The sequence below is a fragment of the Apodemus sylvaticus genome, chromosome 8, assembly GCF_947179515.1.
Source record: "Apodemus sylvaticus chromosome 8, mApoSyl1.1, whole genome shotgun sequence".
In the NCBI taxonomy this organism is placed as follows: domain Eukaryota; kingdom Metazoa; phylum Chordata; class Mammalia; order Rodentia; family Muridae; genus Apodemus; species Apodemus sylvaticus.
This window is the reverse complement of record NC_067479.1, coordinates 62274587-62298594: the sequence shown is the minus strand read 5'-3', so window position 1 is coordinate 62298594 and position 24008 is coordinate 62274587. Positions and strand designations below refer to the sequence as shown.

Below are 24008 nucleotides of genomic sequence, written 5' to 3'. Positions count from 1 at the left end.
CCAGCCTGGTCTACACAGTAACACACATACACATTCACACACTAACACATATTCATTCTCTCTCTCTCTCTCTCTCTCTCTCTCTCTCTCTCACACACACACACACACACACACACACACACCGCGCGCGCGCGTACGTACAAGCCAGAAGTCAGAGGCAGCCCACAGGCATGATCGTCAGCTCTCTCCTCTGACTGCATCACTCCTCAGCGTAGCACTGGGCTTTAATTCTGACAACTATTTCAAATCTCCAGAAGCCCCAGAAGACAAGCACCGCCTCCTTGTCTTCCTTGGCTCACCTTACAGTAGCTGCTGATTCTTGATAATGGATGGTAGACTGCTGCCTCTGTAATCCTATATCACTCACTCCTTGGGGTTGTTTATTTCTGAGAAACCTACGGGCACCCATCTAGAACGGTCTGTCAGTCTGTCGGTCTGTCAGTCTGTCGGACAGCTAGCCCGGCCTGATTATCAGCCTTCTGTCTCAAGTTAATTTCTCAACCTCCACACAGCAATGATAAATGTGAACCCAGAATCCACAGACAGGAAACCACAGCCATGCTTTCTTGGCGGCCATTTCCTCCTCCTGACAACCCACAGTCCAGGTTAAGAGTGGCATCCGTGTGCCTGTGACAGAGACTCTCTGTCCCCTACTGCTTCCCTGAAGATCTACACTCTCAACATGGTGTCCCATTCCCACTGCTCACAGACTCCAGGGCTGCTCCGCGTCTTTGAGAAGATACAAATAAGCACAGGACACTAACACTGACCACCCGCCTCGGGTGAGGTCACCCCAGCCTACCGAGCAGATCCTTAGATTCTTAGCCCCTGCTTCCCACCCACCACTTGTCTGCTTTAAAAGAGAAGTTACCTCTTTCTTGATACATAATATGGCTTCTGAAGGGGAAACACATATGCTATTTTGCTAAAGGCAGAGGCTTCCCTTACCCACACAGACATGCTTACAAAACTAGGACACCGTATGTTCTCATTTGCAACCTGATTTTTCTTTTCACTTATATTAAGAGCTGTTAAGTCAGGCATGGTGGTTCATGCCTGTGATCCCGGAGAGGTAGAAGCAGTAGAATCAAGACTTCAAGGTCAGGGCTGAAGTCATAGCTCAGCGAAGGACCCAAGTTTGGTTCCTGAGGCAGTGGCTCACAATATAACTCTAGGACCAGAGGCTCCGACTGTCCTCTTCTTAGATTCTGAAGGCACTGCATTCACAGGCACACAGATACACACACACATACACAAAATATTTAAAAATAAAAAACAAATTTTAAAAATAGTTCAAGCTTGGCTGGAGAGATGGCTTATTGGTTAAAAGTACTGACTGCTCTTCCAGAGGTCCTGAGTTCAATTCCCAGCAACCACATGGTGGCTCACAACCATCTGCAATGGGTTCTGATGCCCTCTTCCAGTGTGACTGAAGACAGTGACAGTGCACTCACATAAATAAAATTAATAAATTAAAAAAAAAAGAGTAGGTGAGAATTCTCTCTCATTCTCCCAGAGGATGATAGGGAAGCATACTCTGCCACTAAAAGAGCTTCACCAAACAGGTATAAAGAAGAAAGACTCCATATACAAGCCACTTTAAGTCTTACAGATCCCATAAAGTTCTTCAAGTACAAAGGACTGCCAAATCCCCAGTCTCCCGCTGGGCTCAATTCAGTATTATTTGGTTCAAAACTTCGGTTATCACTTCAACTGATTCTTCAACCCGATCAGAAAATCCTTAGAGAAAATCCTTTTTTTTTCTTTCTAGTTTTTAAATCTGCCTTAGAGAGATGGCAGCTATCACTAAAATATCAAACTCTTAGCTGACACTGTCATCTCTCGGCAATTTTGAAATTCACAGCCTCTTTCCCTGTCACCTCCTCCCCTGTTACCTATTTCTAACCCCCTGTCACCTCCTACTTTCTCCTCCCCTGTCACCTCCTCCATCACATCACCTCCTTTTCTTTGTCTCCATCTTCTCTTTGGCTCTTTTCTGTCACCCCATCACCTCCTCCTTTCTTCTGTCATCTCTCCCCCCACCTCACACAGACACACACACTGCCCATCACCTCCTCTGTAGCTACCTTCTCCTCTAGCATTCCATTCAGCCAGCTCCTGAATTGGCAGGAATATTATTCTGCTCTATCAGTGCCTTGCTTTTAAGAGTTTATTGGCATATTCATATCACAACCACTCTACTTGACTTTTCTTCTTATAAAGCTCTAGGGGAATAAAAGAAAGAATACAGCTCTGAAGCGAAGCCGGGCATAGGGCACATGCCTTTAGTCCCAGCACTTGGGAGGCAGAAGTAGGTGACCAGCCTGGTCTACAGAGCAAGTTCCAGGACAGCCAGGGAGGGCTACACAGAGAAACCCTGTCTCAAAAAACAAAACAAAACAAAAAAAGAATAAAGCTCTTGTTTACTAGGAAACTTTGGAACATCTGTTTACTTAGATCTGCATTAGTGTCTTTCAACAGTTATATCCTAAAAAGCTGGAGAGGATGAAGAGAGAGACAAAGAGGAAGTGGAGGAAATTATGCCAAGACACTCACCAGATGTGCCTGCTTCCACTTGGGTTGCCCTTCCAGGTGTTGACAAGTGAAACCTTGCATGTGCTTGATATGCTCTCAGTGATTGTGAGCCCACACTCCTGCATGTTCTCTGTGTGCCAGCTTAAGTCCACGCATCCCTCAGTACTCACCTTAATCATCCAATAACTAGACAGGCCCGATGCCACTGCGGCATGTACACAAGGAAGCCACAGCGCAGTGCCACTCCGGCAGCACTTACCAAGGCAGCCTGCCTGATTCAGGTCCCAAGCACTGTGTGAGACGGCCTGAGACACTCATCTGAGGCAGAGGGTCCCGTGTCCCATAAGCATACACACAGGATGATTTCTACGTCCTCCATGACTGTGCTAATGCACTATAACCACAATGGTGAGAGCCATGACGCTCTTCAGATTTATAGTGTTTCTTTATTAAAAGAGAAAATGATATACCAGTGTGTCTCTATCTGCACCCGAGACCTACCTACCTATCTATACATACAGTACTATTTTCTTTTTCCCATTTCAGCCAAAATTGCCTTAACAAGCAGGAGAATGCTATCAAAATCCAACAAGGGTCCTCTACACATCGTGCCCATGGCCAGAAGACCTGACGGGTTTTTGGGGTTTTTTTTTTTTTTTGTTTTGTTTTTTAAGGCTGGTGGCAAGTGAATCAATGTAATTAAATCCAACTAAGACAACTCCACTGAGATTGAAGCAGAAAGCCAGCAACAACACTGCACCCACGAGTTCCTTCACCTCTGTGGCGCCAGGCACAGCACCACTCCAGACAACACAACTTAAGCTATCGACTGTTTCAGAAGCCACTTGGGGGCTCCTGTTATTTCTGCCTTACAGACAAAGACATGGTAAATCATGGAGGTTAGGAGAGTTGCTAAAGACAATATTAAAAAAAACAACAACAACAACAACAACTGAGGAGCCAGATACAACCCAGATCTGCGTGGCCTACACCCTGGGCACAGCTTCTCACCTGTCTACTGTCTGTTTACTGGCAAGAAATACTTTGTGCTATTCCTTCTACTTGATAAGTGTGTATCATTTTTGTAACTCAGGAGGCTCAAGCAAAGGACAGCTAGCTGGAGGCCAGCCTGAGTGCCGCAACAAACAAAAGGGAAGGGAAGAGGAAAGACGGAAATACTTTGTTGCAGGCTTTTAAAGTATACCATGCTTGACAGTCCATTAAATAATGTGATAATTACCTATTTGAGGGGGTGGGAACAGATTTCTATGACTAATGAGAATAAAAAAGCCCCAGATGAATTACAAAAACAAAAACAACAACAACAACAAAAACCCTGTCACAAATGAATCATAAGAAAAGGAAGACATGCTTGTCACATTAGCCCTAATGAAACATGGCTACTTTCCTAGGAATCTAAGCAAGCACACAGCAGTGCGCCCACAGAAGTTAAACACACCTGACCACCTGTCAATCAACAGACTCTGTGTTGGGGGAAGGATGACCAAAAGGCTGATCTGCTACCTGACCAGAGTTTAAAAGGGAAAAACATTAAAAGTGGCCAAAGAATAAAGACAAGAAGTTACTAATAGAAAAGGGCTGAGGGAAGTCAAGCTAGCATTTTCCAGCCAAACAAATTTCCCCCCAGTGACTTAGCAAAGAATTGTACAATATCTAGTACTTCTCAGAATCCAGTCCCATACCTTTCTGGAATACAGTTTGGCAAAATGAGACTGTCCTGACCCCCAACTCCACTTCCAGAAAGCCTTAAGAATCATGAATAGGAAGAAAATGACCTGCAAGAATGCTCAGACACTAAGGAGAAGTTCAGAACACCAGGGGCACACAGGCAGCAGGTACAGTAGGTGTTAGTTACCTGTTAGTGGGTAGGTAACCAGAGGTCATTGGTGATGAAAGTCCTAACTTTTCCTATCTTTGTCTTAATAATTTCACTTTCTAGGAATAGATTCTAGGTGATAAAGACCTATAAACAAAATGTAAATGCCTCAGCATTCTTTCTACAATATATACAATAAAACACCCAAGAAGTTGAATACAGCTAAATAGAGACATCAGACTGCAAACTTCTCAATAATTTTAAGTAAGATGGAAGCACATTTACAATGCTCTATTAGTGGTAAAATAACATTCAAAACTATATAGCTGAATGGAAAAATACAGAAGCAAAACACCAACTGTGGCTCTTTTTTATTACCAAGTTATACAGGATTTTTCCTTCCTTCCGATTTTCCTCCCTCTTCCCCCCCACCACAAAATCCCAGCACTTGAGTTTGAGGTCTACGTAGTGAATTCCAAGGCAACCAGAGTTATACAATAAGACCTTGCCCACCACCACCACCCCCTGCAAAAATAAATAAATGAAGGAAGGCAGGAAGGCAGGAGGAACAAAAGAAAGAAAGAGAGAGGGAAAGAAAGAGAGAGAAAGAAAGAATTTAAAAAATGCCATGTGAAGCAAGCTAGCCCCAAACTTGTGACAATCCTCCTGCCTCTGCCTTTATCTCCTGAATGGTGGAATCACAGACCCAAGCCTATTTCTGAAAGTGAGTGATATGTAGAGAGCAGTCTAATAAGGTTGCCAGGTGTACTTCCGTGGCATGACAGAACTGAACTGAACTAAGGTTTCCATTTCTCAAGAACAGGACTTTTCCTTTCTTCTGTGGCCCCCATAATGGATATCATGATAAGACACAGAGCTGAAGCAAAGGCTGGCTCCGCTGTTTGTAAACCTACTTGTGACTGGAGAACAGAATTCTACCCTTTCATTATCACTGCCATCTTCTGATTCACCAGCCCTTCCCAATGCCTCCTTCTGACTCCTAAGCTCTTGGCACCTTTTGGTTTGAAGGGCAGACTCTAAGTAGCCCAGGCTAACCTCAAACTCCAGATGATCCAGGCAGGGATCACAGTCACCACACCCTTCTTAATCCTTTTTAACTCCCAAAGGAACGGTTAGGTTAGATGGCCTCTAGATACTAGGACTCGACTTACAAGCACCTTGCCCATAAAATGCCCAGATGTTCGTGTGGTTTTTATTGGAAGACCCGATGCCATTGGGTCAAGTCGCAGCGGTAAGGCTTCAGACCTCCTTCCCGCCTCTCTTTCCTTTAAGCACCCCTCCCCCGCCCTGCCCCTATTTTCCACAGAGTCCATTAATAACAAGTTTGGGGCCTTATCTACTGTTTTCTTCCTTCAAAGCCCTGGGGCTTTTGGTAATTTACAACTAAGAAATAAAGGAAGTCGTGCTGGGAGGGGCCGGTCACGTGGGTCACGCCTGGGAGAAAATCCAAGATACAAAAAGCTATCAGCTGGATTTCTGCAGAGGAAATCCAATATAGATAAAGACAAAGCACACACTTTGATCTCAAACTGCCCCGGGAATGACTGACTGCATTTAACTGAGCCAGGCCGAGGCCCTAGCAGGTCTGACTCCAGCTACAGCAATCAGTACAGCAAGGAAATCCAACCATTTAGAAAAAGCCCATCACCTTGAATTTGGCTTTCCTTCTTTAAAAAACAAGAGTGGAGGCCGAAAAGCCAAGGCGGCCGTGTCCTCAGACCTGGTGCTGAATTCCATGATCTGTGCTGAGAGCCACGCGGGAAGAAGGCCGTGAAGACAGTAACTGGAGGGCAGGGTACTGGATGGAAAGCTGTCGAGGGGATTGAAGCCTTCAACTAAGAAGCAGCCGGTGGAAATGGAATGCTCTGGGTGCAGAGGTCTTACAGACAGACAAGGCAACTAAAGTTGGCCAGGAAAGACATCAAAACACAGAGTCTGTCGACACCTATGCAATTTGCTGTATCCTACATACATAGGTAATGCAGCACAAACCCTACAACATTTTCCTCAAAACAAGACAAAAACTGATTTTTAACACGAAATCTGCCTGTTTGTAAATGCTGGAGTCTGGTTTAAGTTTCTGTGTAAGCTGCAGGCCTTACTTGATTCAAACAAACACAAGATGCAGCCTGTGTCAAAGCGAAGGAGCAGACATGGGCACTGGCTCCTCACATCTGCAATTTTTCTATGCAGTCCGAAACGAAGACACTCGGAAACAAAATACACAGCTGGATCTAAGAGAATGCCCCTCCCCCACCTCAGTCACAAGCTGGGACAGTGACATCCTTGTAAGAGTTCAGATGCAGACAGGTCAGTAAATACTTCTGACCAGTTTAAGATGAGCCTCACCACTTCCTATGTGTAACTTCAGTCAGGGCTCCGGGGCACTCAGTCCTCCACCACCACCTGCCAATCCTCAGCCCACCCCGCACATCAGCCTGTTAGCATTTAGCCTCCTATCTCTCAGTGTCTTGGTTTTTAGATTTATTTTACTTTTTTATTATATGAGTATTTTGCCTCAAAGTATGTCTATGTACCACATACATTCCTGGTACTTGGAGAGCTCAGGGGAGGGAGGGCATCAGATCCTCTAAAACACAGATGGTTGTGAGCCACCGTGGGGTGCTGGGAACCAAACCCGAAAGAGCAAGCAGCAAGGAATTCTTCTCAGTTGGAACACCTCTCCAGCCCCTCAGTGACTCTAAAGAATAAATTCTTTCATTTTTTAAATGATTTTTGCTTATTTTTATTTTATGTACACTGGTGTTTTGCCTGCATGTATATTTGTGTGAGGGCCTCAGATTCCCGAAGCTGGAGTTTCAAATAGTTGGGAGCGGTCATATGGGTGCTGGGAATTGAACCCGGATCCTCTGAAAGGGCAGCCATTGTGCTTAACAGCTGAGCCATCTTACCATCCCCTAAAGAATAAATTCTATGGAAGAAAAAAAAAAAAACTACAAAAGCAGTAATTAAAAACACTATTATAATCCTTCACATTGTGTTTACATTTTTAAATTTATTTTTAAACATTTATTATTTGTGTGTCCGTATATGGGACCAAGGAGGTGAGGGGGTGTCGGCTCCCCAAGCCTGGAGATCTAGGCAGTTGTGAACTTCCTGATGTGGGCGCTGAGAAATTGAACTCGAATCCTCTACAAGAACAATATGAGCTCTTAACTGCTGAGCCATTTTTCCAGTCCCGTATGGTTACATATTTTAGCTGTCTTGTTACATATATTGAGGGCATTTTCCCAACCGATTTCTGCTTTATATTCCTCCCTCGAAATATAAAATATTTTTGTAGAGAAAAATATTTAAAAGAAGTTGGGAGGGCTGGAGAGATGGCTCAGCAGTTAAGAGCACTGACTGCTCTCCCAGAGGTCCTGAGTTCAAATCCCAGCAACCACATGGTGGCTCACAACCATCTGTAATGGGATCTGATGCCCTCTTCTGGTGTGTGTCTGAAGACAGCTGCAGTGTATGCATATACATAAAATAAATAAATAATTCTTAAAAAGAAAAAAGTTGGGAACACTTAAGATGATAACACATGAGAGGACAGGATTACAGGGTAAAGTGTCCACAAAGCAACCATTAGAGTGTTAATCATTAACATCATGGCCAGAGGTCCCAAAGTTCCTGGCCCAGCTGAATGGAAGAATATACAAACAGTGAGCAAAAGAGAGCTGACACTTTAGGGCAGACACAGGGCTTCCCAGACCACCTGCCTTCCCACACTGTACTGCAAACACAGACTTGTTCTCTGGGATACATGCAGGCAGGTAGTAAGTACTGAGTCTATCAGGTAGTAAGTACTGAGTCTATCAGGTAGAAAGTACTGAGTCTATCAGGTAGTAAGTACTGAGTCTATCAGGTAGTAAGTACTGAGTCTATCGGACTCTACCCAGCATTACGCATGTGCTGCTCTCCTTAGTATGGCTCCAGGCCTGGGAGTTTCACGGGTCCTTCGGATGCCTCTGAGCAATACTCTACACCGCAGGCCATAGCTTGTGTAGAGGAGCCATACCACTAAATATCACTCTGTCCCTCAGCACCTCAAGGCTACACATTTTTTTAAGAAGATGGCTCAGTGATAAAGAGCACTGATTGTTCTTCCAGAGGGCCTGAGTCCCAGCAACCATATGGTGGTTCACAACCATCTGCAACGGGATCTGATGCACTCTTCTGGAGTGGGTCTGAAGACAGTTACAGTGTACTCGTATAAACAAAAATAAATTTAAAAAAAAAAAAGGTTTCTTTAAAAAAAGATCCTGCTTCTTTTCCACCTACTTACTTCACCCAAGACACCTGAAAAAATAAAATCACAAAAGGTGCATATAAGTGGTTCAGGCAGGAGAGGACAATGCTCACAGGTTAGCCTACCTCAGCCCTTGAGTTCTTGATTTCATCTGCACACAATCTGCTATGTCGTGGAACCTACAACATGTGAAAAATCTCTCTCGTTTGTTCAGCTGTCCTGTTATCACAGATTCTCAAAGGGAACAGATACCAAAAGTAAAAGGAAACAAATAAAATTTTTGTTGGTTGGCTTATTTTTTGACATAGGCCTCATGTAGCCCAGGTTGGCCCCAAACTCTTTTATGTAACTAATGATGACCTTGGACTCCTGGTGCACCTAGCAAGTGCTAGTTTCAGGTGTGTGCTACTAGAACCTGCCTGGAAAGAAACAACTCACCAAAGAACTTTCTCAACTCAACTTAGTTCTCCAGCAAATATTAGCAGGTAGCTTAGAACTTTTAATGGAAGATCCTTGGTTCTTAGTCCTTGTTTCACAGTGAACTGTGGACAGGGACAGAGACAGCCACACCAGAACTACATCTGGTGAGACACTCTTCTTTCTAATACCTTCTTCTACTTTAAACAATACCTTTAACCCCTCTCCAGTCACCACCACAGCAAAGGCTGTTTAGCTCAATGGTAGAGGGCTTGACAGTATAACATGTGTGAAGCCCTGAGTTCCACAGGTGAAAAAAGCCAACAAACTCAATCACTCAACTGACAGGACGCGCCTCACTGCCTAACTCCTTCCCCACTAGGCTGGAGATCATGACATGTAGCAGGCTGGCCTGGAACTCATGGTGAGCCTCTTGCCTGCCTACAGTTGAGATTATAGGTGCAAACCACCACACCCTGGCTTAGCGCCTTCACAAGGCACAGCCTTTCCCAACTAGCACACTTCCTAATGAAAGCTGCCAGCAGATTTTAGACCTTCCTCTCTCTCCTAGAATCCATTTTTCTCTCCTATCTGGTTACTGAGGTCTTTTCACTCACAGGCAAAAAAAGAAAGCTCTCAGACACTGAGATTCTAACAGACACCATGTACTTAATAATGGTTTTTCTTCTAGAAAAGTGAGGGGGAGAGAATAAAGACAGACAGACAGACAGACAGACACACACACACACACACACACACACACACACACCACAAGCTTTTTTGTTAGTTCTAACATCACCCTTGGTGACCAAACCCATGTCTCAAGAGTTCTGATGCTAGGCCTGGATTTGGTGGCTCTAGCCTATAGTCCCAACACTACAGAGGCTATAGTAACAGGCTCACCAAGAACTCCAGGTCAGCCTGGGCTAGGGTGACCCTATCCCAAACAACCAAACAAAAACCTACGCACAAATTCTGAATAGCCACAATTTTAGGTCTCCTCCAGAAAGCATTTAGACTCCAGAAAACATTTAGACTAATCTCAACTCTTCAGGCTCTTCACAGGCAAAGTTCTGGAGTCCTCACAGGAAATGGTTATGTTTAACACACCAAGTACGAGTTTAAGAAAGTGGCTTTTCTTTCATTACAAATTATGTAAAAGTCCTCTGCTGGAATAAGTTGTTGAGAAAGTCTAGTTTCACTCAAGATTATCAATGCCTTAGGGAGGAACCACCATCCCAGACTCTACAGAGAGTTATAATCACTGAGCCGGAGAGGAAAGCTAACTGTTGAGCAATAGACAGGAACCTCTATGCCTGCTTGGATGGATGGATGGATAGATGGAGAGGGTAGAGGAGAAGGGATCAAGAAGTCCAGCCTTGACGTGCCAGACTCTCTAAGTGGAAGAACAAAAGTGAAGAACCACTAATGCCACCTCTTAAATCACAAATTGGCTTTCCTCTTCCCCAAAAGAAGAGGACCAGATAAAGGCCATGAGAATTTAAAGAGCAGCAGTCCAGGCTGGGGGCTGGCACCCATCGAATTTCAGTAGGCGAAGGGCCATGGATAGCTCAACAGGGGCTAAGCAGCTGTTCACTGGGGACTAGGGCAAGCACTCCGTGCAGCCCGTCTCCTCAGGCTCTGACCTGGGGCTGTCGCCCACAGAGTAGTCACTCCATTTGGGGCGCCACCAGGACCCCCATCCCTCAGCTGTGGCACACCCAGGCCCCGGGCGGGCGGGCACAGAGCACAGTAGCACCTGGACCCCTGGCAGGAAGTGGCCACCTGGAGAGAAGAACCCGATGGGCAGCGGCGCGAAGCTGTGCAGAGAGAAGCGGCCAGATGTGGGGGTGATCCCGGGGAGCTGAAGGCTGCACTTCCACAGGAGATGTTCCCGTGGGCCGCTAGTGCCCGGCCCCAGCGGAGCGAGGCCCCCGCGCGGGGCAGGCCTACCCGGCTGCGCCGCCGCAGCAGCTCCCAGGCACCGCCGCTTGCGCCCCCGCCCGCAAGCTCAAGGCTGCCCGGTCCTTCCTACCAGCCTTTCCTGCCCTGCCCGGGTCCTCGGGCTTCCATGCCACCCGGACTCCTACCGGCTTCCAGTCAGGGACGAGCCACCGCCGTTGCCTGCGTGAAAGTCCGCTTCCCACAAGCCGCTCTGGCAGCTGGCTGCGCGCCTCCCAGGCCGCGCCGGATCCTCCACTCCCCCTGCCGGCCGGCGGCCATTTCCGACCGGCGCCCACGGAACTTGCCGAAGATGGGCCGGAAATGGCCGAACCTGCGTTTGCCAGCAAGAGGAAAGCACAGAGGTGTTCGTGACTTTCCGGACGCGTCCGAAGGCACAAGCGGAGGGGGCGGTGGGCTCTGCCCTCCAGGATCCCAGGCGCAGGCTGGGTGCCAGCGATTGTGAGAAGGGCCAGGAGCCTTGAGGAGGGGCCCCACTAATCTGGGTAACCCTCAACCTAAAAATAAACCCATGCCCAGATGTGGTAGGTACCCCGTGTTAGCAATGACCCACAGTTCTGAAACACTTTTAAATGTTTAGTTGCAAATAAAGGGCGGGGATGAATGCATGCTTAGGGGGGAAAAATCCTAGGCTTTGCAAAACAACAGATTAATCAAACCTGCAAGTTGTGGGCAAAAAGGAATATCTTTTAAATACTTTAAAGACAGCTGCCGCTGTGGTTTGGGGATTGGCAAGACCCTTTGACTAGAGAGAAAATACAGATAGAGAATAGGGGGGGGGGACGGGAGGAGTCAGGAGGGAAGTGGGGTGAGAAGGGCGGGAGAGAGGGAGGAGATAGGATCAATCTTAAAAGTGGCAAGAGGTAACCAGAGTTAATTTAGAAAACAGTTCAAAATCATCTTTTAAAATTAACAATTGTAGTATAGTCTAAAGCCAGATTGCTACATTGTATTTATGGTAGTCCTCCAAAACAAGGCTGTTACTCCAGGGCTTCCTCCACAGAGTCTAGACACGCCCAGCCTGATTGGCTCATTTCCATCCCTGTGCTTGGGTGGTCTGTTACTTTAAGGAGAACTGCGCCTCAGAGATGGCTTCACAGCTGCTGACCCTTCCACCCTGCACTTCTAGGGAGCACCCAGACCCAGTGCTCAGGACAGGGAGGCTGAGAAAACAGGATTCCACTCCCACAGCAGACAGTTTGAGTTAACCATTCCCTTTACAAAACAAAACTTTTTAAAAACCCCGACAACCTATTTTTCTTATCTCCTGGTCTCTCCATCCATCTCCAAGTCAGGCTCTGCTCTTTCCCCCATGTGTCCTATTTTACTCTCCTGTATGTGTGATAAAATGCCATGACCAAAAGCAACGTGGGGAGGAAAGGGTTTATGAGGCTTACATATCACAATCATAGTTTATTATTGAAAGGAGCCAAAGCAAGAACTTTAAAACAGGGCAGGGCTCTTGGAGTCAGAAATTGAAATAGAGGCCATGGAGTAGGGCTGCTCGTTTCCCATGGCTGGCTCGGTTTTCTTTTTTATACACTAGAGACCACCTGCCCAAGGGTGGCTCTGTCCACAATGGGCTGGGTCTGCCCATATCAATCATTAATGAAGAGAATGCCCTCAGAGACTCGCCACAGGCCAATGTGAGCGTCTTCCTTTCTCCCCATTCCCCCTCCCTGATCCCTCCCTCTCCACTTGGGGGGGGGGGGAGGACATTTGGAGATCTCCCTCTACATATCTCTGGCTATTCTGGAACTCACTCTGTAGACCAGGCTGGCCTGAAACTCACAAAGATCTGCCTGCTTCTGCTGGGATTAAAGGCACGTGCCACCCACCCACACCTAAGCTTCCCTCTTGTAAGAAGACCCTAGCTTGTGTCAAGTTGACAAAAAAAAAAAAAAAAAAAAAAAATGCCTAACCATCGCACCATCCTTCCTTCTTCCCTTTCTGGGGACATGTAACTCTCCTCTCTCCTACTGATGAGAACAGAAGGGAGAAGTTGGGGCGCAGGGAGTGACCGGACAGTTCTCGGAAATGCCTAACTTTGTCTTTGCCAGAGGTCAAGGATGCCATAAGGGCCTAAGCCAAGTGCCACCACTGCCTCTGGTTTTTGCCAAGGCTGGAGATGCCAGGAAGGAGGTCTTCATCTCTTTCCCCCCAGAGGAAGAGCCCTTTCCTGGAAGCCATACTGAGGCTGTGGACCAAACTGCAAGGACCTCAGCATTTCTGATGTTGAGCTGACCCTCCTTCCTCCCTCTATGGCTAAAGCTTTATTAATTTGCAGACAGCGAAGCTTAGTGGGGTCCCAGTCCTTGGCGGGGTGGGGGTGGGGGTCTGGGGGGTGAGGGGGATAGTGGGGGGGCGGACCCTTCCCACTGTGGAGGAGCTCCACCTTCTTTCTCTTCCTACAGTAGTTTTTTAGGGTTTTCTACCTAAATCTCACCTCCTCTGTGGTACATGGATTTCATTCTTTGAATTTGGGAAAGAACCTGAAAGCCTGTGGTTTTGGTGGCCGTTGAGTCTCCAGGACCCTCCCCTCTCAAGCACAGAGAGCTCAGAAAGATTCTGCTGCCATCAAAGATGCCACAATCTCCCTGTATCACTAGTTTCTTTGCCATTAACACCAGCCTTTTCCACTCCAGGAGAAAACAAACACACACCCAAATCTCTGTTCTCACCACTAACAAAAATGGAACTCCTTCCTTTTTTTTTTTTTTTTTTTTTTTTTTTTTTGAGAATGTCAGGGAAGTAGGAACTAACTTTATATATGGGAGAACTGAAAAATGGAGAAAGATTTGTCTGTTTGGTTTCAACTTCCCTTTAGCAGTTATTCTACTTGGCTTTCTTCCAGAGATGTGTAACAGGCGGCAGCAGTGACAGGAAGAGCCAGGCAATGGGACAGGATAGGAGGCAAGGTAAGAATCCAGGGCTTGGTTCATCTCCATATTGGCAAGAGGAGACTTGCAGATACCAGCTGCCTGGAAGACTTAGTCATCCTGTGGACCTGAGTAACACAACGCATTGCTGCTTCTGCCTCTGCTTACTTGACTTTAACTGTCCCTAAGCTTTAGAGAGAAAAAGGAGAGATTTCCGTGAAACTTACTGGACATTACACTTGGCTGCTGTGCTCTAGCTGTTACCCAGCACCTCTCATCCTCGTCAGTCTCCTGCCCCAGCTCCTCCTAAACAGTGTGTCAAACTGGCAGTGTGACTCTGGCTTTTCCTAACACTTCTTGCCACTTTGCTGAGTGGCAGCTCCATCAGCAACCGTTCCCTGGCTGCGGGACTCCGCTCCTTGTTTTGCAGTGGTGCCCTAGCAGCCACAACATCCCGTGAATGTATATTTTATGAATACTTAATTGCCAGGCAGTAGGCTACACCCTTTACATGCCTGCTGCCTCATTTTAGTCTGGCTAGGAATTACCACCTTATAGAGAGGAAAGTCAAACTTTATGAAGTTCCCGGAAGACCACAGAATGCACAGCAGAGTCCAGGACTCAAAGCCATCCTGACAGGGAACCCCACACACTAGACCAGAACAATCTAGGTATTTCACCATGATGTTAAATTTACTGTTTCCCACAGTGGATTCATTTCTATCCCTTTCTCCTTGCTCTCCCAGAATGTCTTTCCCAAGACAGAGACTCCAAACCTGGCATAACCTTCACTGTTTCTCTTTACACTCACATTCAGACACCAAGACCTAAAGCCTTGACCTCAGGGTCTCTCCACTACCCATCTTTCAAAATTCTACTACCTACCCTGGATCAAGTCCCCTTTATTCCTCCCATGGACTTACCTCTCCACCAAAATTTCTGACTCAAAAAACTTTATCATATTCACAATGTTTTCTTTCTTTCAGAAAAGAGCTTAAGTTAAAACAAAAAGCCCACTCCCACTGACCTCACTGCACAGTTTACAGTGCTTATTGTCTCTACCTTGCATTTTGGAACTTAATCAGAAATAGGCTGTCATTGGTGGTGACCCAGAGGCAGGGGGGATCTCTGTGAGTTCAAAGACAGTCTGACTGGTGTACAGAGCCAGTTCCAGGACAGCTAAGACTGCACAGAGAAACCCTGTCTCAGAAAACAAGGAAGGAAGGAAAGGAACGAAGGAAGGAAGGGAGGGAGGGAGGGAAGGAGGGAGAGAGGGAGGGAGGAAGGAAAAGAAATAGGTTTGCATTGTGATTTAACAACCACATAAAGAGTTCCCTTCTGTCCTAAGGAATTAGGATAGGAAATTAGGAAACAGAGACTCCTTTATGCCACTAGCCCCTAGTGACCCAGTGTCTGCCAGTAGTGCTCTGCCCACAACAGCTCCTAATTTTAAATTTCAAGAAGACAAATGTGACTGCTTTGATTTGGATCACATGTCCACCCCTCGATCACTCAGCCTAAGCAACAGGTCACCCCCAAACCCACCTGTAAATAGAGCTTATGTCCAAAGGACAGAGACAAATACCCAGTGTTGCCAGCATACCTGTGCCCTCATACCATGACAGTCACCTGAAGAAAAGACACTCCCAGATAAAGTCTAACAGCACTTGTAGGAGATCAATTCAGCCACACTGAGTGAAGATAATTTGACACATATTCTATAAGTCACTGGTCACCCAGAACAACAGCAAATTCAACAGAAGTTCACAGTCTCACCATAAAAAACGGACACAACGGGGCTTATGTGGTAGAGCTCTTGCCTAGCACATACAGGCCTGTGGTGGTGCAGGCCTGTAATCACAGTGGGGAGGTGGAGGCAGGAAGATCCAAAGTTAAAGGGCTTCCTCAGCTATAACCCTGGATATATGAGATCTTGTTTTGTTTTTTTTTGTTTTGTTTTGTTTTATTTTTTAAAGATTTAACAAAAACAGAAAACTACCCAAATGGCCAGTAGCAACAGATCACATAAAACACGACCTATTCATACAGCATTTAGGAATGAAGGCTCTGAAGATCTGCAGCAGATGTTGGCATAAAGTCTCCAATTCACACAATGCTAAGGAAAAGAACTGGGACTGGAGAGATGGCTCAGCAGCCAAGAGCACTGGCTGCTCTTGCAGAGGACCTGGGTTCTGCTCCCAGCAGCCTATATGGGGAGTTACAAGCATCCCTGTGTAACGGCACTTCCAAAGGATCCCCCACGCTCCTGACCCCCCTGAGACACTAGGCACAAACATGGTACATAAATATATATGCAGGTAAGACATTCATATATGTAAAGTAAGAGTTGATTTTTTTAAAGAAGAAAAGAAAGAGGATCCAGGGACAAAATAAGTATAAAATATATGATTCCCAAATTGAAGTATAAAACCATGTAAAATTTAATCCATTCATTCAGAGTGGAGACAGAGAAGGCAGACAGCCACAATTTAGTTTTCAGGCTGCCCTCTGGGCATATGTAGGTTCAATTTGTTAAAATTCATCCAGATAGTCACTTACCACATGTACCTTTTTACCAACATATATCACCGTTGAGTGAAAAGATTTTTAATACATAACTGGGGTGCTGTCATATGGCTGCCCCAGGACTTACAGTTGTTGTCAGCCTATTCCAGCAGCCCAGGGGAAAGCCCACCATACTGCACAGCCCCACCAGCTCTGGCTTAGAAATGTGGTGGCAGCATGCTGGGATACAGTCACATAATAGGGACTGCTCAGCTCACAGCGTAAGGAGACTTGTGGGTATTTCTAGACACATGTACAGTGGTTCACCGGGAAAGCTGGTCTGCAGAAAGCAGAATAGAGCCAACACTTGGAGGAAAATGGACAGCCCCATGAGGGATGGAGGGAAGCACCTCTGAGGCTGTTAATGTTCCCTCCCTTCAGTACCAAGACCCACCATCTGTCCCAGCTGTCACAGCAATGGGATGCAATGACTTGAGTTATTATCAAGAAAACCTTTAAGTCATTTACATTAACAGGAAGAGTCTTGTGTTCCTGGCAACAAAGCACACCTTGACTACAGTCATTCACACACTTTCCTGAAAGTGACTGAGTGGCCGTTGCATGCTGACATGCCTCTGAGCACTTGTGGGGAGTCATCTGATTTCATACGGTGATTATTCCTGCTTCCTAGGTGAGAAAAAAGAAGCCCAGAAAGGTTAACATCTCACACCTGGTAAGTGGTAGAGCCAGGTATTGAACTCTCTAAAATGCCTGGCATCTTAGTGATGAAGAAGGTGGTTAATGCATGCAAGGTAAACTGTGGCTCATCTGTGGACTGGGCCAAGTTGTCCAGTTTCTTGTTAGTTCAAGTGCAAAAACTTTAAGAAAGGCTGGTTGAGAAGTCAGTAAACATCTCTTTCCTTCACAAGGGACTGGCAGTTTGAGTTAGAGAAATTTGAAAGCCCAGAATATGAAACAAAAACTGGATGCCAGGGGACTGGGTGGTGATGCACACCTTTAATCCCAGCATTCTGGAGGCAGAGGCAGGTGGATATCTGAGTTCGTGGCCAGCCTGGTCTACAGAGCAAGTTCCAAGATGCCCAAGACTACACAGAGAAACTCTGTCTTGGAAAAACAAAAAACAAAACAAATGTGGATGCCAGATGGATTCTCTTGCAAAGGACCTGGATTCATTTCCCAGCACCCACATGTCAGCTCACAGCCATCCATAATTCCAGTTACAGAAGATCCAGTGCCCTCTTCTGATCTCCCCAGGCAGCAGACAAACACATGATGCATAGACACACATAGAGACAAAACATTCGTGCACATAAAATAATCCTGAAAATAAAAAAAAAAAAAGAATTTTTTTAAGCCATAAAAGCTTCCTGTGTTCTTTCACCAGGAAAAGTATTTACAGAGCACCAAAATGTTCTCTTAGGGAGGAGTCCCTGCTGGTGACTTATTCTTCCCCAAATGGTAACTACTCAAGAGAATCCTGGAGGTCAGCCCTATAGATGAAAAATTGATACCAGAAGGTCTCAAGTTTTAGGGAAGTAGGCGCCTGTAGTCACTTCCTTCAGGGACAGCAGCCAGACCCACAAGCCACTCAACAAAGTGCCATCAGTGACTCCGCCCACCTTCAAAACTCAGGAGTTGTCCATAAGGTTAGGTCAGATAAGCGCTGGTTCTCTGTAATACTCGGATTTAAAAAAAAAAAAAAAAAAAAAAAAAAAAAACTGCTGAAAGCCGCCCTTGCAGATCTTCTCTATACATAAATGACTGGGCAATTTTGTGGCTTGTAATTAGAACAATGCGTGACAATTTCTAGATTAGGGCTCCAAGGTGACTGTTCTCTTCCCCCACTGTCAGGGCCAAAGAGTGATAAGGCTGGCCTCCAGAAGGCTGGCCTCCCAGCTCCAGCAGCATTCACCACATTGCTAAAGGGCTCCCTCTCAAAAAGTCCAAGCTTTGAAGTCACCTTTTCTAAGTGTCTGGCTTTTGTCTGCCAAAATTGGTAGAACATTTGGAGTGGTGAGCAGATAATTTATGGCAAGAACATCAAGTTAACATCAGCTTCAAGCCAAAGCACATTTTATTGTTTAAAGACAAAAACAAACCTATTTGTAGATTAGGGTGTGGCATGACTGACTAGTCAAATACTTTGCCAAGGGAAGTTGGAGACCCAGGGTTTGTCCTCAGCACTTCAAAACACACACACACACACACACACACACACCAAAACAAAAGCACTATTCTGTTAAGTCATTAACACCATGCCACATTATTGCCTATGACATGAAATGTAAGTTTTGTACTAGCTTCCTTCCAGGAACCTTAGCCTAATTCAAGCCTGTTAACTGCATTAAGACAGCTAACCTGAATTTAAAAAAATAGCAGTCACGATAGTGGGGCTGGACCTGGAGCTCAGCGGTAGACTGTTTGCCTAAGTTTTATCCCCAGCATCTCAAAAAAGAAAAAAAAAAGGAAAAAAAGGAAAAGAAAAGAAAAATCACATCAGCGAATAGATATCAAAATGCCACTGACATTTTCTAAGCTTGACCCTGGGAGCTCTGTCTGATGATAGCCTTCACCCTAAAGCAAACACAAAGACACTAAAAACTCATCCTAAATTAAATCATTAAGTGGCAAAGCTGCTCAGATAAAGCGCATCACAGCGCTGGCCATTTGAAGGACTTAGTGTAATGAGAGCCACAACCAGAGAAAAGTAAAGTCAGGCAGGGTGGTGGCTGCACTCCAGTGTCACATTTGTATGCAGTGCCAAGCCTGCCCTTACACCGGGAAGTCACTCACAGACTTAAAAAGTCAACTGCTTGATACCTTTCATCTACAAACCATCTTGTGGGGAAAAGGCCTCCCAGCTAGCAAAACGGTTTGGTTTGGTTTCTTAATTAAATTTTTTCACCCAATATATTCTGATCACACTTTTTCCCCTCTCCTAATCCCTGCCAGATCCTGCCCACCTATCCAACTCCACATTCTCTCTTTAACAAATGATATAAAGGAAGCAAAATTCACACATGTGGGTACACGTGCTCACATATGAAGGTACACACACACACACACACACAGAGAGAGAGAGAGAGAGAGAGAGAGAGAGAGAGAGAGAGAGAATAAAAATATACAACAAAAGATCAATAAGACAAAACATGTCCAAACGAAGCAATCCGAGACAAAACGCCTGCAGAACTCCACTGAGTTCATTTTGTGTTAGCCATCTACTGCTGGACACGGGTCTACCCTGAAGTGTGGTTGATTTACTCAGTGAGATTCCACTGAAGAAAAAAACTAAGTTCTCCTTTACAAACAAGTATCATTTGCAGACAGGTTCTTGGTTGGGGGTGGAGCTTGCGGGAACCTCTGCAGGCCCCATGTATGCTACTCTACAGTCCTTGGGGTTCCTGTGGGGTCAGTCCTGCTCTGTGGAGGACTGTCTCCCTGGTGTCCTCCACCCCCACAGGCTCTTACAATCTTTCTGCCTCCTTCATAGCTCCCTGAGCAGGAGGGGAAGGTTTAATGGCAACATCCCACTTAGGACTAACTGCTCCAACAAGGAGGTTCTTAAGGAACATCAATGAAGCAGGACCTGGTGGCATGTGCCTGTAATCCCAGCACTTGAGGACAGAGGTAGGAGGATCAGAAATTCAAGGCTATCCCCAGCTACATTTGCAAATTTGAGGCCAACACAAAACCTTGTCCCTAACAAGCAAATGCATAGATCAATAAATTTAGTTAATTTTTATTTATGTGTGTATAAACATGCGACACTTGTGTGTAGATGCCCATGGATGCCATTAGAAGGGTATAGGATTTCTGGAGTTGCAGGTGGTTGTGAGCCACTTGATATGGATGCCGGGAATTGAACTCAGGTCCTCTGCAAGAGCAGCAAGTACTCTTAACCACAGAGCATCTCTCCAACCATGCCAATGATTTTCTTAACCAATGTGGCTATAAAAGCAAAGTTTTTTGGTGGGTTTTTTTTTTTTTTTTAATTTGGTTTTTTTTTTTTCAAGACAGGGTTTCTCTGTATTGTCCTGGCTGTCCTGGAACTCTCTCTGTACACCAGGCTGGCTTCGAACTCAGAAATCTGCCTGCCTCTGCCTCCCAGAGAGCTGGGAGTACAGGTGTGCGCCACCACTGCCTGGCAAAAGCAAAGTTTAATGTAAAATGTAATCACACTGTACATGTCCAAAAGATGAGCTAATTGTTAACATCTAGAACTTCTATTGGGGGGCAAAAACCAATAGTTTCTACCACCCAGAATTTTCAAAAGACAGAAAAATGCAAAGGTTTTAAACTAGTTCATAGAGGCTTCCAGCAAGATTTTGTTGGAAAAAATTTTCTATTTTCTTTAATATTAATAATAGTAATTCTTAATCTCAGAGGTGGGAACATGATGATACAGGATCCAAGGAACCATTAGAGCACAATAATCATCATCCCTCTCCCAACCAAAACGATCAGCCAGAAATATGGTTGCATTTGCATGGCTACATCTGGCCCAATATAACCATATTTTTCAAATTCATCAGTTTGAGGAACAAAAATATAATTATCCAAAGTTCATCTCTAACAGAGAATGTTCTCAGATGTGCATAATTATATGTTATAGACATGCATAATTACATCATGTTATTGAGAGAAGCTTATCACTAAGATGATACGGTGACCACTCAGAAACAAAACCCTTGACAGAAATGAGGGCAGAAATACATCAGTTTCCTGTGATACGTATAGTACATATGGAAATGCTGTTAAAGCCACACATGCATGTGTATTGTTCATATGTATTATATATAATGTATTATGTGTTATACATGTGTTTTTATATATATGCATATATATGATTAACGCATGTTAATTTGACAGTATCTAGAATCACCTGGAGAATGGGCATCTGAGCATGCCTGTGAGTGGTTATCTTGGTTAAACTTACTGTTACAGGAAGATGCACCTCAATGTGAGCAGGACAGCTCCCTGAGCAGGGATCCTGTGAGTAGAGAGACGGCTAAGCGGTAGCATGCACGCAATCATTGCTCCTGTTCCCTGACTGTGGATCCAACATTGGCTGCTTAATGCTTCCGCTGTCTGGACTTCTCTGTACCTTGAACTGTGAGCTGAAGTAAGTCTTTTCACCATTAAGGTGCTTTTGCCAGAGTGTTTTCTCACAGTGACGGGAAAGGTAAATATGCTGAAGCAGTGATGTTAGTGCTTCCAGATCTTGGGTGTCTGTTTCTTGCTATGTCTATACACCAAGCACCTCAAGGTTTTGTTTGCTTGTGTCACTTTTTAATCACATGATCCTCAGGCATCTCACTCACGGGTAGTTCCCAATGGCAGTTTGTGGACCAAGATGACGTATTCATCACTTCCAGATACACAAGAAAGGCAAGGACAAGTTAATATCACTTTTCTTAAAAGTTTTTATCTGTATGATTATTTGTGTTCATGTACATATGTGCACCACATAGGTGTGATGCCCATGGAGGCCAGAGGAGGGCATTAGCTCCCCTGGAGTCAAAGTTGCAGATGGCTGCAAGCTGCTGTGGGTCCTGGGAACTGAATCTGGGTCCTCTGTAAGAGCAGCAAGTGCTCTTATCCATTGAGCACTGCCAGCACATTTATTTAGTAGGTTTTAAATAAAGTGGTCTATCTGATTGAAAGGATGCCTTTCCTCCTAAGATTATGCTGAAATTATATCCTCTTTCTTTAATGTCAAATTGTGCATTCATGAAATGACACTGCTGGTCAATGGCAACTATCTCCCTCACTAACAAGATGGTAAAACGTTCCTGTTTTGGTGTGCACCACTCAGTTCTTAACACAGTAATCCATAAAGTCTAGGACAATGGTAACTACCAGTCTGCCCAATTACACCCTTTCTTGGCATTTTAAGGTATGCAGGGCACATAACACACACACAGAGCATACATTCGGTAGCTACACTCCTATAGCCCTCAGGGACCACTGGGTGCTGCCATTTACACCCTAGTGTAGTCCCCTGAACACTGTAACCAAGGATTCTTGGTGTGACTAATAGAAAGTTAAAAGTGGTGGTATGTTAATGATTGTCGTGTATCATTGTATCAGGTTGTTGTGATATAAGCCTTTAACCCAGCACTAGGGAGGCAGAGGCAGGTGGATCTCTGAATTCAAAGTTAACCTGGACTACAGAGTTGAGTTCCAGGACAGCCAGGGCTACACAAAGACACTCTTGGTTTCTTGTTTTTTTAAGGTGATGGTATGTCATCTCCAAGATTTAGTCAGGTTCCCCCTTGACTGTTCTTTCTTGTATCACTCAGTTCATAAAACCTCACCCTTTTTCGAGACAGGGTTTCCCTGTGTAGCCCTGGCTGTCCTGGAACTCACTCCATAGACCAGGCTGGCCTCAAACTCAGAGATCTGCCTGCCTCTGCCTCCCAAGTGCTGGGATGAAAGGCATGTGCCACCACTGCCCAGCTCTAAAATGTTTTAAGAAAACAAAAAGATCTCACATTGAGGCCAAAAGCATCCACAGAGAGTCCCTTGTGGAGAGGAATCAAGGCTTCCTCCTGGGAACCGGAGCTGAAGGCGCAGCCCAAGTGCAGCCTGTAGATGCTATAAGCCTCATCAGAGACGCAAGCCACATCATTCCTGAGTCCCTAACCTTCTAAAACTCTGAGATAATGAACGCTGGCATTTTAAACCCCCGACTTTGGGATAATCTGCTAGGGAGCAATGGGAAATCACTGTAACTTCTTTATCCCCAGCATCGTCGCCCTCAGAAGCTCCTGGCATGCTCTGTTCCTGTGCTGGTAGAGAAGAGGGGATTGGAGGGGCCCTTCCCCCACCCCGGCTTCAGCTTGCTGAGGCCCACCCCTGTTTCTTCCGCTTCTTCAATTTCTCCTGTTGACCTTTGTGCTCAGTAAACGAAACCTTCCATCTCCCGCAGCAAATCAGTTCCATGAGTTTACAGGCTTTGTGAGAGGAGTCAGTCTGTGTAAACACGACGTCTTGTGAAGTTTTAGAAATCTGGTACATTTCTGTTGACTGGCTCTCTGACCCCAGCTGTGACATCATCACTGGGTCCATATTTAGCTCTGCAGGAAAAACAAACCTCTGTATGCTTCACGAGGAAAACAGAAGGCAGCAGATGTGAGCTCTTTTAAATACTGCCCTTCCACCTTTACAGTCTGTATAAGTACCGGAATAAAATAGTATCACATCTAGTGCCAGAGTTCCTCTGAGGGATGCAAAGACGTCCTTTTAGGGAACTGTGGTAGGCCACTCAGAGTATGGATAGAAAGAGAAAGACCATGACTTAGAAAGAAACTTGAAAGGGAGATGAATAAAAGAGCACACTAGAAAGGGTCCACGGATGGATCCTAGAGGTAAAGCAAGATGAAGCTCAGATAACAGAGGAAAGGTTGCAGCTTGGGTAAGAGTCCCAGTGATGGCTGTTTAAAATAGCAACATCTATTTTTGGACTTCAAGTTATTTGTGTTGCTAAGGATATAAAATCGCCCACATCTTCATTAATATCTGTCACAAGTACACACGCTGTGTTTGAGGAACTTGGGAGAAAATCAAGGAA

The 24008-nt window shown here is 45.3% G+C and overlaps 1 protein-coding gene across 5 annotated transcripts in view; it reads right to left on the bottom strand.

Annotated features, from left to right (window-relative positions):
- The window catches only part of Extl3 (exostosin like glycosyltransferase 3), a 90557-nt gene that overhangs the window by 32291 nt on the left and 34258 nt on the right, over nucleotides 1-24008 (bottom strand). For 2 of the 5 annotated variants that reach the window (XM_052191177.1, XM_052191181.1), the window contains exon 1: nucleotides 11159-11245. The exons of 1 other annotated variant lie outside the window; for it this stretch is intronic. The gene's annotated coding sequence lies outside the window, so the exon portion shown is untranslated. Of the gene's footprint in view, nucleotides 1-11103; nucleotides 11125-11158; nucleotides 11246-21371; nucleotides 21426-24008 lie in introns of those variants that run through there. 2 more of the 5 variants (XM_052191179.1, XM_052191180.1) reach the window with 2 other exon arrangements.